Here is an 11,410-nt window from a genome sequence, read left to right as displayed (position 1 = left end):
GGCTTCAGCCTCCTGAGTAGCTGGAATTACAGGTGCACACCACCACACCTGGCTTTTTGTATTTTTAGTAGAGACGAGTTTTGCTGTATTGGCCATGCTGGTCTCGAACTCTGGCCTCAAGTGATCAGCCCATTTCAGCCTCCCAAGGTGCTGGGACTACAGGCATAAGCCACTACGTCCAGCAATTCTCAAGTTTATATGAAAAGGCAAAGGCGCCAGGATAGCCAACACAATATTGAAGGAAAAGAACAAATTGAAGAACTGATACTGACGTCAAGCCTTACTATAAAGCTACAGTAATTAAAACAGTGTGGTATTGGTGAAAGAACTGACAAATGGATCGATGGAACAGAAAAGAGAGCCCAGAAATAGACCCACACAAATAAAGTTTGCTGATCTTTGTCAAAGGAGCGAAAGCAGTTCAATGGAGAAAGGATCGTCTTTTCAACAAATGGTGCTAGAACCGCTGGATATCCACATGCAAAAATGAATCCATGCTGGGTGTGGTGGCTCACACCCGTAATCTCAGCACTTCAGGAGGCCGAGGAGGGCAGATCGCTTGAGTTCACGAGTTCAAAAGCAGCCTGGCAACATGCCAAAACCCCTTCTCTACAAAAATTACAAAAATTAGTTGGGCATAGTGGTATGCACCTGTAGTCCCAGCTATTCAGGAGGCTGAGGTGGGAGGATGGCTTGAGCCCAGAGGTTGCAGTGAGCTGAGAGCACACCACTCCACTCCACTCTAGCCTGGGGGACAGAGCCAGACCTTGTCTCAAAAAAAAAGAAAAAAAAAAAATCCATACACAGACCTTATACCTGTTATAAAAATTAACTCAAAATGGATCATAGACCTAAAGGAAAAATGCAAAACTATAACTTCTAGAAAATATAGCAGAAAATCTAGATGACTTTGGATTTGAGAGTGACTTTTTAGATACAACACCAAAGACAAAATCTATGGAAGAAAATATTGATAAGCTGGACTTCATTAAAATTAAAAACACATGCTCTGCAAAAGATACTGTTTGAAAAATGAGGCCGGGCGCGGTGGCTCAAGCCTGTAATCCCAGCACTTTGGGAGGCCGAGACGGGCGGATCACGAGGTCAGGAGATCGAGACCCTCCTGGCTAATACAGTGAAACCCCGTCTCTACTAAAAAAAAAAAACTAGCCGGGCGAGGTGGCGGGCGCCTGTAGTCCCAGCTACTCGGGAGGCTGAGGCAGGAGAATGGCGTAAACCCGGGAGGCGGAGCTTGCAGTGAGCTGAGATCCGGCCACTGCACTCCAGCCTGGGCGACAGAGCGAGACTCCGCCTCAAAAAAAAAAAAAAAAAAAGAAAAATGAAAAGACATGCCATAGACTGGGAGAAAATCTTTGCAAAATACCTATATATTTGGATGGGCATCCAAAACATATAGATACACAAAATCTTTTTTTTTTTTTTTTTTTGAGACGGAGTCTCGCTCTGTCGCCCAGGCTGGAGTGCAGTGGCCGGATCTCAGCTCACTGCAAGCTCCACCTCCCGGGCTCACGCCATTCTCCTGCCTCAGCCTCCCAATTAGCTGGGACTACAGGTGCCCGCCACCACACCCGGCTAATTTTTTTGTATTTTTTAGTAGAGACGGGGTTTCACTGTGTTAACCAGGATGGTCTTGATCTCCTAACCTCATGATCCGCCCACCTCGACCTCCCAGAGTGCTGGGATTACAGGCGTGAGCCACCGCGCCCGGCTGATACACAAAATCTTACAACTCAACAGTAAGAAAACATACAATCGAAAATTTAAAAGAGGCAAAATATCTGAACAGACATCAAACAAGATATACAGATGGCAAATAAACATATGAAAAGATATCCAACATCACATGTCACTAGGAAATTACAAATTAAAACAATGAGATGCCATGAACACCTATTAGAATGACAAAAATCTAAAACACCGACCACATCAAATTTGGGCAAGGATGGGGAGCAACACGATCTCTCATTCATTGCTGGTGGGAATGCAAAATAGAACACAGCCACTTTGGAAGGTAGTTTCTTACCAAAGTAAACATAGGCCAGGCGTGGTGGCTCCCACCTTTAATCCCAGTGCTTTGGGAGGCTGAGGCAGGAGGATCACTTGAGCTAGGAGTTCAAGACCCTCCTGGGTAGCATAACAAAACCCCATCTTTACAAAAACAAAAGAACTACACATGCTTTTACCATAAAATGTGGCAATCATACTCCTTGGTTTGTATCCAAATGAGTTGAAGACTTGTGTTAATATAAGAACCTGCACCCACACAGATATTTAGAGCAGCTTTATTCATATTGCTACAAGTTGTGAGCAACTAAGATGTCCTTCAGTAGTTGAATAAACTGGGGTACACCAAAACAATGGAATTTTATTCCACAATAAAAGCAATGAGCTATCAAGCCACTAAAAGACATGAAAGAACCTTAAATGCTCATTGCCAAGTGAGAGAAGCCCATCTGGAAAGGCTACCTATTGTGTGATTCCAACTACATGACATCCTGGAAAAGGCAAAACTATGGAGATAGTAAAAAGATCAGACCGGGCGCAATGGCTCATGCCTATAATCCCAGCACTTTGGGAGGCTGAGATGGTGGATCACAAGGTCAGAAGTTCAAGACCAGCCTGGCCAAAATGGTGAAACCCCAGCTCTACTAAAAATACAGAACTGCCGGGCATGATGGTGGGCACCTGTAATCCCAGCTACTCGGGAGGCTGAGGCAGAGAATTGCTTGAACCTGGAAAGCAGAGGTTGCAGTGAGTTGAGATTGTGCCACTGTACTCCAGCCTGGATGACAGAGTGAGACTCCATCTCAAAAAAAGAGAAAAAAAGATCAGAGGTTGCTAGGGATTGGGGTGCAGGCAGGAAGGAAGGGAGGGATAAATAGGTGGAGAGAATAAGATATTTTTAGGACAGTGAAATTATTCTTTCTGATCCTGTGATAGTGGATACATGTCATACGTTTGTCAAGACCTATACAATGGGCAACACAGAGTGGGCTCTGATGTAAACTATGGATTTTAGTTAATAATATATCAATACTGTCTCATCACTTATAACAAATGTACCATACTAATACAAGATGTTAATAATAGGAGAAACTCTGTTGGGGTTAGGAAGGCACATGGGAACTCTCTGTACCTTCCGCTCGCTTTTTCTTTCTTTTTTTAAAAATGAATTCTCATTCTGTCACCCAGGCTGGAGTGCAGTGGTGCGATCTCGGCTCACTGCAACCTCCGCCTCTGGGTTCAAGCGATTCTTCTGCCTCAGCCTCCCGAGTAGCTGGGATTACAGGCGCCCCCCACTACGCCCACCTAATTTTTTGTATTTTTAGTAGAGACAGGATTTTCACCATGTTGGCCAGGCTGATCTCGAACTCCTGACCTCATGATTCACCCACCTCGGCCTCTCAAAGTGCTGAGATTATAGGCGTGAGCCACTGTGCCCAGCCACCTATTCACTTTTCTATAAACTTAAAACTGCTCTGAAAAATAAAAGATGTTAATATGTTAATTTTTTGTTTTGTTTTGTTTTTTGAGATAGAGTCTCACTCTGTTGCCCAGGCTGGAGTGCAGTGGTGCAATCTTGGCTCACTGCAACCTCCGCCTCCTGGGTTCAAGTGATTCTCCTGCCTCAGCCTCCCGAGTAAAAGTAGCTGGGATTACAGGAATATGCCACCACACCCGGGTGATTTTTATATTTTTAGTAGTGACAGGGTTTCACCATGTTGGCCAGGCTGGTCTTGAGCTCCTGACCTCAAGTGATTCACATGCCTCAGCCTCCCAAAGTGCTGGGATTACAGGCGTGAGCCACCATGCCTGGCCTAAAATCTGTTAATTTTTTTAAAGTGTGGCAGCCATGCCACCCTCCTTCCCCCAGTTCATTTGCTGATTCGCTGCATCTGGAAGCTTCATAGGATACTAGGGAGTTTTTAAACTAGAGCCTAATCTCCTTTAGTCTTGGATATTTGGGAAGCAAAGTCCTCCCCAGGAAGGGGGACTGTCTTGAACAAACTGCCAGTCTCCTTCTCAAGGCATTTGCCAAATCTGGAAGCAGCAGGGGACAGGGAACTAAGGAGCAGAGTTTAAAACTGCCAAAGGGAAGAATGACTCCTACATCTTTGGGATTGACAAGACAGACTTACCAGGCACTCAGGCTGTCCCATCAAGCCTTTGAAACCTGATATGGACTGATTATAACTAAAGCTGCAGCCCAGCTTCATCCCAGTTTGTTGTTAATTAAACCTGAAAGGGCAGACTTTCCTGACAAGAAAATAATATAATACTTGGTTGCTATATTTCCTTTATAAATAGTCTTCTGCATACTGTGGAAATTACAAGACAGGCAAATAAAAAGGAAAATAGAACCAATAGTCAAGAGAAAAAAAGCCAATAGACATAGACCCACAGATGATCCAAATATTGAATAAGATAATAAATATAGAATATATTAAAGAAGATAGAAGAAAAATGGGGAAAATAGGTGAAAAGATGGAGAATTTTTACAGAGAAATGGAATCTGTAGAGAGGAATCAAGTGGACATTCTAGAATTGAAAGGTTTAGCATCTGAAATTATTAACTGATTGGCTAAGTTTCACAGGGTTTGGACACACGAGAAGACAGAATTAATGAACTTGAAGAAAGATAATAGAAAGTATTCAAATTATAGCATACAGAGAGCAAAAAGAGTAAAGGTAAGGAGGGATGGGATGGCCAAGTACAACCACTCACATGAAGTCCTCTCTCCTATTTGATTTTTTTACCACATGCTTGTATAACTTTTTTTTAGCATGTGTGTGTGCTGTGGCCTGCTAAAGGCTCCTGGGGCCTCAGGGTCCACACTCTGGCCCTCACACTTATTGTCCAGGGTGGTGGGACAGGTGCACAGGAAAGAGCACTGGACACCAAGCCAGGTGACCCGGTTTTAGCCCTAGCTCTCCCACCAACTCGTGTGTGACCTGGGTTTTCTTGCCCAAATGAGGGACAATTGATGAATGTGAGGCCAATTGTGGGGTGAGGTGACACCCCCCAAAACAGCATAGCTTCTCTGGAGCCAGGTGGCCCAGAGCCCATGTTACAGCACACATACTCTGGAATTGTCCAGAGAGCTGCTGTCCCTCCCTCGTCTACCACCCTGATAATAGACCCAGAACCCCATCTACAGCCAGCCCTAAAGACCCTGCTGGCCCATGGCTCACCCCACTCAGCCCCAACCTCTGCCAGAACCAGCAGGGAGCCTGCCTTCCACCTCAGCCCCGCTAGACTCCTGCCCAGTTCCTCGCTCCACTGAGGTCTCTCCAGGCCCAATGTTAACTAAAGGGACCCCCCCTGGAGTCAGGCAGATTTGGGGGCACATCCCCATTCTGTCTGTACTTGCTGTGTACACCTCTGAGCCAGTTACAGTGGGGGCTAAAATGGGAGGGCAAGAGCATGTATCTCTTAAGATCACTTAGAGGGCCCAGCATGGTGGCTCACACCAGTAATCCCAGCACTCTGGGAGGCCGAAGCAGGCAGCTCACTTGAGGCCAGGAGTTAGAGACAGCCTGACCAACATGACAAAACCCCATCTCTACTAAAAACACAAACATTAGCTGGGCATGATAGTGCATGCCTGTAGTCCCAGCTACTCAGGAGGCTGAGGCACGAGGATCGCTTGAACCTGGGAGGCAGTGGTTGCAGTGAGCTAAGATCATACCACTGCACTACAGCCTGGGCAACAGAGTGAGACTCTGTCTCAAAAAAAAAAAATCACTTACAGGATTAAATCAAACAATGCATATAAAAGGCCGAGAGCAGTCCCCCACCCATGGACACAGGCCTAGGTGAACAGAGCCTGGTTTAAGAGCCTCGGGGCACTAGAAAGATTATGGTGTGCTCCCCTCCCCCACATACATAATTTAAAATTAAAATAATAGCCACAGAATAAGTGCAATGAAGTCCATCAAAATTCCGACTTTTCCCATGATGACTACTTTGACATCTTTTTTCTTGACAGATGGTTTTAAAACTCATTTTTTCAACTGTGCAGTGCTCTAAGTGTTTGCTTGCTCAGGCCTGAGGCAGGACTGCAGCCCTGTGGGCGGGGAGTCTCCTGAGTGGAGAGGCCGGCGGCTGCCCACCCCACTCATCTAATCTAGGCCAAGCTGTGTGGGGCCCCCAGCAGGGCAGGGCCTAGCCCAAAACCTACCTGGGGAACCTGTCGGGGAACAAGGCTGAGGTTGGCTAATGATTGACCCACCCCAAATATTGACAGAGCCTAGGTCCTGCCACTGCCCAACCATGCGCCAGTCTTCTCCCCGACCTGCCACCTGGCTCCATGTCCCATGGGACACTGCAGGGACTTTGGAGCCTGCTGCATTCCTACCCAGACTCCTCCAATAGCAGTGATGTAGGGAGCCTGCCAGAGGCTCTTTTCCCTTCATCATAATGGAGTCCGCAGTTCCTCCCTCGGTTGCTCTGTGAAGCCCCCGGTCACTGTGGGTCAGGTGCCTGGCGTGGGCCTGCAGTGAAGGTTCTCAATATGGTGCCCCAGCCCTCCACCCACAGCCTCCCAGACATGGCCCTAGAGCTGGGTGCTGTCTCTTTCCTAGGACCTGGCTCCCTGCTCAGCCTCTCTTGGCCTCCTCTGAGGCTTAGCCTGCCTGTTCCTTCCACCACCTCAACGGTCTCCCCCAGCTTGCCCTGGTGCTTCTGGCCTTGTTTAGTTAGCAGTTTCTCATCTATCCTTCCCATAGCTCATCCCCTAGGCTAAGCTGGTGGGGGCTTCTCAGGGAACTGAACCCCCAGGCCTCGGCTCCAGCAGCCCCATCACAGGGCTCTCTGCACATTGCCGCCTTCCGCTGGAGAACTGAATTCTTCCACTCTCACCAATGGCTTTAGCCTGCACTGATCTCTCCCTTCTCCAAAGAGATTTAGCTATTGTGACTATCAGGTCCTGGGCTCTGCATAAAGGGCTCAGGAAGAAGGGGAGACAGGCACCTACCCACGGCCAGTTCCAGGCACCAGGCCTTGCAGGGTTGGCCTTCCTTTCATCCCCACAACCACTGGGGATAGAGGAGGATGAGCCCAGTTCTTAAACAAGGAAAAGAAGGTGCAGAAGGGCCAGGCAGCAAGGCTGGGGGCACCAGCCGGGGAAGGGCCACTGAGCCCAGGGCCTGGGTACCTTCTCTGCAGCCAGGCTGCCATCTGACATCAGCTCTCAAATGTTGCGGTAATAAGAGATCACTTCAGCCCACTGAGTCTTACATTTCTTTTCAAGTCCTTTTATTTTTGTCAATGGAAAGGCACTGTCAAAGCAAGTTTGTAGAAAGCTTCTCTCGTACAATTTGTGTGTCCCTGGACCTTGTCTGACCCACGCGCCTGTCTGGGCTCAGCTCTGGGCCCAGACGTAGCACTCGATAAATACGGTCAGTGGATAAGCGCTTAACCCAGCCTGTCCTCAACACTGCTCACCTCCTTTGTGACACACTCCCACGCACGCCAGACCTGCAGCCTCCCGAAAGACTCTCCCTCATCTGCCTCCAGAAGGCCCAGCATGTGCCCTCTGGGGGAGGGTGCCTCCTCCTCGGCTGTGGCCTCAGCCATGCACTCTAAAGATGGGTGTTGTCATGGACATACAGAGTGGAATCCTAGACATGGGAGACGCAAAAGGTGGAAGGGAAGGGGCGAGGGTTGAAAGTCACCTATTTGGGTACAGTGCTCACTGTTTGGGTGATGGCTCCACTGGGAGCCCAGACTCCACCACTGCATAATACATCCATGTAAGAAATCTATACTCACACCCCTAAATCTACAAAAATAGAAAACATGTGCAAATCAAAGATGGGGAGCCAGGCGCAGTGGCTCATGCCTGTAATCCCAGCACTTTAGGAGGCCGAGTTGGGTGGATCACATGAGGTCAGGAGTTCAAGACCAGCCTGGCCAACATGGTGAAACCGTGTCTCTACTAAAAATACAAAAATTAGCTGGGCGTTGTTGTGGGTGCCTGTAACCCCAGCTACTTGGGAGGCTGAGGCAGGAGACTCGCTTGGACCAGGAAGGCGGAGGTTGCAGCGAGCTGAGATCTTGCCACTGCACTCCGTCCAGCCTGGGTGACAGAGTGAGACTCTGTCTCAATCAGTCATTGAATCAATCACTATGGGGAAAAGGGATGTTTCAAAAGACAGGGGAAGATGGGGCATGCTCTCCCTGCTGACCTTGCAAGGAGCTGCCTGCACCCCAGTCTGTCTGGAGACAGCCGCTTTTCCAGAGCCAGAGGACAGAGCTTTCCACACTCATGAGCTGAGGGACATGGGCGCTCCCCTCCAGGAGATACAGAAGTTCTAGCCTGGCTGCGTGGCACAAAATATCATAAAATGAGTTGGGTGGGTTTTGTTCTCTTTCCATCTGGGGAGGAAACTTGTTTAAGATGGGAACTAACTGTTTTTTAAAACGGACAGAACTCACACACAAAGCAGCATGAGACAGAGGCTTTTGAAGGGGAGTGGAATGGCTTTTACCAGCACTGCAGTTTTTTTTTTTTTTTTTTTTTGAGACGGAGTCTCGCTCTGTCGGCCAGGCTGGAGCGCAGTGGCCGGATCTCAGCTCACTGCAAGTTCCGCCTCCCGGGTTTACGCCATGCTCCCGCCTCAGCCTCCCGAGTAGCTGGGACTACAGGCGCCCGCCACCTCACCTGGCTAGTTTTTTGTATTTTTTAGTAGAGATGGGGTTTCACCGTGTTAGCCAGGATGGTCTTGATCTCCTGAGCTCGTGATCTGCCTGTCTTGGCCTCCCAAAGTGCTGGGATTACAGGCTTGAGCCACCGCGCCCGGCCTGCAGTTTTCTTCTTGCACCAGTGTTAGTATTTTATATTTGTTCAGGAACGTGTGTATTTCACCCAGGCTTTCAAATATATTAGCTTATAGTAAAATCATTTCTACGCCCCTGTCACTCTTTCTAATCTGCATTTTTCATAGATCTGCCTCTCAGTCTTTTCGAAGCTCTGCTTTTCATGTTATTTCTTGTGTTCATTTCATCATTTGCATCTCTCTTACACTGATTTCTGCCTCCTTATCTTTATATTTCCCTCCTTCTTGTTTCTTTGGGTTTATGTTACTCTCTTTCCAGCTTCTTAAGTAAGGTTTTTATGTCACTTGCTCTCTTCCCAGTTTCGTTCATATGTATGTATGTAATTATCAAAACAGGGTCTCACTCTGTTGCCCCAGCTGGAGTGCAATGGCACACTCACAACTCACTGCAGCCTTAACCTCCTGGGCTCAAGAGATCTTCCTGCCTCAGCCTCCTGAGTAGCTGGGACCATAGGTATTTGCCACCATGCCTGGCTAACCTTTGATTTTTTGTAGAGAGAAGGTCACTTTGTCACCCAGGCTGGTGTTGGACTCCTGAGCTCAAGTGGTCCTCCCTCCTCAGCCTCCCAAAGTCCTGTGATTACAGGTGCGATCCTGCATCTGATATTTTTCCAGCTTCTTAAGTAAGGATTTCATGTCACCTGCTGTATTAGATTGCAAGGGCTGTTGTAATAAAGAACCACAGACTGGGTGGCCTAAATAACAGAAATCCATTGTTTCACAGTTTTGGATGCTAGAAGTTCAAGACTGAGGTGTCAGCAGGGTTGCTGCCTTCTGAGGGCTGCAAGGGGGAAGTTGGTCAAGGCTGCTCTCCCAGCCTCTGGAGGTTGCGGGCTGTCTTGGGAGCCCTTGGCTTGTAGACAAGTGGCCCTGACCTCTGCCTTCATCTTCATGTGGTGTTCTCCCCGTGTGCTCACATTGTCTTCCCTCTGTTCATGTCTGTGCCCCAATTTCTCCTTTTCATAAGAACACCAGTCATTTTAGGGGTCCACGCTATTCCAGAATGACCTTGTCTTTTTGTTTATGTATTTATGTATGTATTTATTTTTTAGACAGCATCTCGCCCCATCGCCCAGGCTGGAGTGCAGTGGCTCGATCTCGGCTCGCTGCAACCTCCATCTCCTGGGTTCAAGCGATCCTCCTGCCTCAGCCTCCCAAGTAGCTGGGACTACAGGCACACGCCCCCACACCCAGCTAACCTTTGTATTGACCTTGTCTTAACTAATTACATCTTCAGCAACCCCATTTCCAAATAAGGTCACATTCTGAGTTTTTGGAGGTTGGGGCTTCAGCGTATGAATTTTGGGAGGACACAATTCAACCCATGACCCTTCATGATGGTTAATTTTATGTGTCATCTTGGCTAGGCCACAGTGTCCATATATTTGGTCAAACATCATTTCGAATGTTTTCTGGGCAGGTGTTTTTTTGGATGAGAGTAACACTTCAACCAGTGGACTTTGAGTGAAGCAGGTCATCCTCCATAATGCAGGTGGGCCACAGCCAATCCGTTGAAGGTCTTAATAAAGGCTGACTTTACCCAAGAAAGAAGGAATTCTGCCAGCACACTGCCCTCAGACTCAAACTGTGGGTGTTCCCTAAGTCTCCAGCCTGCAGGCCCACCCTGCAGAGTTTAGACTTACCAGCCTTCACAATTATGTGAGCCGTTCCTTTGAAATAAATCTCTCTATCCAGTCAGTCTCATTCCCCTGGAGAACCCTGAATAACACGTATTTGCTTTTAACTTTTGGTTTCTGGATAAGAATATTTACTTACTTATTTTGAGACAGAGTTTTGTTCTTATTGCCCAGGCTGGAGGGCAATGGCGCAGTCTCAACTCACCACAACATCCACTCCCCGGGTTTCAGTGATCCTCCTGCCTCTGCCTCCCCAGTAGCTGAGATTACAGGCGCCCACCAGTATGCCCAGCTAAGTTTTGTATTTTTAGTAGAGATGGAATTTCACCATGTTGGCCAGGTTAGTCTTGAACTCCTGACCTCAGGTGACCCACCCATCTTGGGCTCCCAAAGTGTTGGGATTACAGGCGTGAGACACCGCACCCAGCCTGGATAGGTATATTTAATTTCCCTTCTGGTGTTGCTGCAGCTGCGAAACACAAATTAACATTCAATTCTTACAATTTCTTAATTTATCTTATGATTGCCTGCTAATACGTTAACTCGTTTGCAAACATGGCATTTTTAAAGTTTTTCATCAGAAATGTCTACTTTTATTGCCTTTTAGCTAGAGGACATGTTCTGTATTATACTGATCCCTTGGAATTTATCGAGGCTTTCTTCATGGTCCAGTATAGTTTTGTAAATGTTCCTGGTGTGCTCAAAAAGAATCGCTCGGCCGGGCACAGTGGCTCACGCCTGTAATCCAAGTACTTTGGGAGGCCGAGGTGGGTGGATTACCTGAGGTTGGAATTCGAGACCAGCCTGACAAACATGACGAGACTCCATCTCTACTAAAAATACAAAAACTAGCCAGGCATGGTGGTGGGCACCTGTAGTCCCAGCTACTCAGGAGGCTGAGGCAGGAGAAT

The sequence above is a fragment of the Trachypithecus francoisi genome, unplaced genomic scaffold (genome assembly GCF_009764315.1).
Source record: "Trachypithecus francoisi isolate TF-2019V2 unplaced genomic scaffold, Tfra_2.0 Lachesis_group13, whole genome shotgun sequence".
Classification (NCBI taxonomy): domain Eukaryota; kingdom Metazoa; phylum Chordata; class Mammalia; order Primates; family Cercopithecidae; genus Trachypithecus; species Trachypithecus francoisi.
Note: the sequence above shows the minus strand (reverse complement) of the source record.